Here is a 3,234-nt window from a genome sequence, read left to right as displayed (position 1 = left end):
GGCGCTCCCGCCGAGGGTTCGGATCCCACATACAGACCGTCCGCTCACTGGCTGAGCGAGGCGTGGGCGCAACGCTGAGGGTTGCGATCCCGTTGCCGGTCCCGGTCCGGTACGGCGCGACACTGAGGGTTGCGATCCGTTGCTGGTCATGAAAAAAGACAAAAAGAAAAAATAAATAAATAAAAATAAATAAATAAATAAATAAAAAGTAAATTAAAAAAAAAATAAAATAAAATAAAATAAAAATGACAATAACAAAAGAAAGTGATATCCATAAAAAGGAAATTAAAAAACAAACAAACAAATAAAAACAAGTGACAGGGGGCCGGCCCGTGGCTCACTCAGGAGAGTGCGGTGCTGATAACACCAAGGCCCCGGGTTCGGATCCCATATAGGGGTGGCCGGTTAGCTCACTTGGGAGAGTGTGGTGCTGACAACACCAAGTCAAGGGTTAAGATCCCCTTACCGGTCATCTTCTTAAAAAAAAAAACAAGTGACAGGCTATAGTTTGCAGAATCCAGCCTTAGAATAAACTCTGGGATGGAGTGCTGGGTCATAGGCTGCTCTGGTAAATTTGATGTTACATATATGTTAGCGCAATAAAAAAAAGGAAAGCAAAAAACCTCACACGGGTTTATTTCTGGTTCCCTGGCTGGGTGGCTGGGGCTCTGCCCACATGTCTCACACCGGGGCTCACAGTCACTGTCACCGATGGGGCACAGGGACAGGTCTCTGAAGGGTCTCCCCTGGCCGAGAAGGGTCACACCCCTTCCGTTCATAACTCATTGGTCAGAGCCATTCACACGACCTGCCTGACTATAAAGAATCACGCCTGCGGCCCTGCAGTGCTGGCGAGAGGGCCCGGAAGGCACAGAGAACAGCGTTACCAGCTGCCCCACCTGGGGCTGGGCCCGTGACCTGGACATGGCCATCCCCGGGTGATGCTTTTGCAGAGCGGAGCCCCAGCTCTGCATGTGCCTTTGGTCTCCTGCTAGTTCCTGGGAACATCCCGTCAACCCCAGGGCATGGGAATTATGACTTAAAACCCTGTGCAACCTCTGTTAAATGTGAAAAAAAAAGAAAGGCTCAGTGCTAAGTCTCACTAAAAAGAAAGAATCTTTTCATGCGGCAGACTTTGCGTTTTCCAGGTGCTGGCTAGTCAGCTGGCCCTGGTGAGACAGGAGAGAGGGGGTGGTGGGTGGAGGGACACAGAGGTGACTCCGCTCTCTTTGGTTCAAGGGCCATCACTTGTTTTACTGAGAAGTGTCCTCAGCATTGCACAGATGTTCATGAGCAGTGCTTCCAGAATATTCCAACTTGTTAAATACAAATTCCTGGTCAACAATCTGGGAGTGTCATAGTCAACCATGGAGCTGGGAGAGCATTGGATCATTCAGTGAGTGTCTAGAATACACCTGACGCGGGGAGAAGGATTTGCTTACTTGACTTGGAAAAATAAATAAACGTGTTCATCAGTCCCGTCGCCCTATGAATCTCGGAGGTCTTCTGTGTATGTATTGGGACCACCTCGGACCTCCCCAATTCTGGTTTTTCTTTTTACTGTTTCTTTCAGGCCAGGTTTCCCAGAAGCAGATCCTGAGACAAGGATTCCTGGGCAGGTGACGTGTTAGGATTCCCCGGGAAAATCCGGTAGGGCAATGATACACAGCTAGGGGTTGGGTTAGGCTTAAGGGACACAGTCCTGGGGACATTTGTGGTTGTCATCACTGGGGTCGGGGATGGTCCGGGCATGGAGTGGGTGGAGGCCAGGGACGCTGCTCAGCTGCTGCAGTGCCCAGGATGCCCCATCACAGAGAAGGACCCGGTCCCAGTGTGGACAGTATGAAGAGGGGACCCTGTCACAGGGGAGTTGGGAAGAAGATGGGAAGGAAGCTGAGTCAGGGGAGGAAATTGACACATGTCCCCTGGAGGGTAATTCTGCCTCCGTCCCTCAGAGGAGATCTGGAAAGGATGGAGTCGCAACTCAGTGTTCCCAACTGGGGCAAGGGAGGGGACTCAAGTGTTCCCAACTGTACCCCTACATCTCTCCATCCTCGGTTAAGGGCAACCGCCTTGGGGACACAGCTCCCAGGTGCTCCCAGCGTTACCTAGTCCGGATGAAGTAGGTTAGGCCATGCTGATGGTCACATGGGGTCACGGGGGTGGAACTGTCGATCTGGGTTTCCCGGCACAGGTGCAGGACCCTGTGAGTTCATTCCATCTGCCCTCGGTGGTCACCAGCCCTCCACGTGGAAGATGACCCTGCACGACCTGCCTTCCCCATCTCCCACAGTGAATGGGGCCGGGCTGGGTAACCAAGATGTTGGGGAAGGGATGGTGTGAGACTTCCAAAGTTAGACCCCAAAAGACATTCCTCTCTCTGAGCCACTCGCCCTGGGGGAAGCCACCCTGTTGTGGGGACGTTCAGGCAGCCCCGCGGAGACGTCCTCGTGTTGAGGCACTGAGGCCTCCAGCTGGGGTCAATTTTCCCTTGACCCATGACCTGACCTCCTACAGAAACCAAGACACTTGTTCCACAGAACGACCACCTTCTGGCAGGTCCCACTTGTCCCACAGAATGACCACCTTCTGGCAGGTCCAGTGTCTTCCACGTGGGATCATTTAGCTCATTTCTCCAACCCCTGTATTTCTTATAAGTGGGAAATTGGATTCGAAGACTTGATGGAGTCAGGTTAACATTTTTGGCTCAAATACTTTGTAGGTGGTGCAGGGTACTTCATCAGCTCTGGAGATGTCTGGTGGTCCCACATTTAGAGGGCCCATGGCTCACCCGTGGACTCGAGCGATGGGAGCCATGTGGGTACGACGATCCAGTATCATCTGCAATGAGACTCCAGCAGACACGCTGACCTGGTTCCCCTCTGACAACTCACTCTTTTAAGCTCTGTGCCTGGGGGCTGTGAACTAAATGGATGAAAGACAGATGAATAGGAGAAAAAACATACAAATGTGTGTTTAATTTTCTGTGCACGAGGGCATCCCAGAAAGAGGTGAATACCCAAAGGAACTTTGAGATTTGAGAACTGATATACCTTATTAGCAGGGGAAAGGGAGGGGAGAAAGGCCACGTGAGGGACAGCAAATAAACATTAGGAAAGACGAACGGGCCCTTAGGAGAAGAGACGGGAGATGGGATAGATGCGTGACAGTGTTTGAGTGTAGCTGGCCTCTTGTCTCAGACAAGAAGAGAGAAAATTCGCTGCTGCCAGGGAT

Source organism: Galeopterus variegatus, unplaced genomic scaffold (genome assembly GCF_000696425.1).
Source record: "Galeopterus variegatus unplaced genomic scaffold, G_variegatus-3.0.2 Scaffold5326, whole genome shotgun sequence".
Taxonomy (NCBI): domain Eukaryota; kingdom Metazoa; phylum Chordata; class Mammalia; order Dermoptera; family Cynocephalidae; genus Galeopterus; species Galeopterus variegatus.
The sequence above is the reverse complement of the archived record's forward strand: the minus strand, read 5'-3'. Positions refer to the sequence as shown.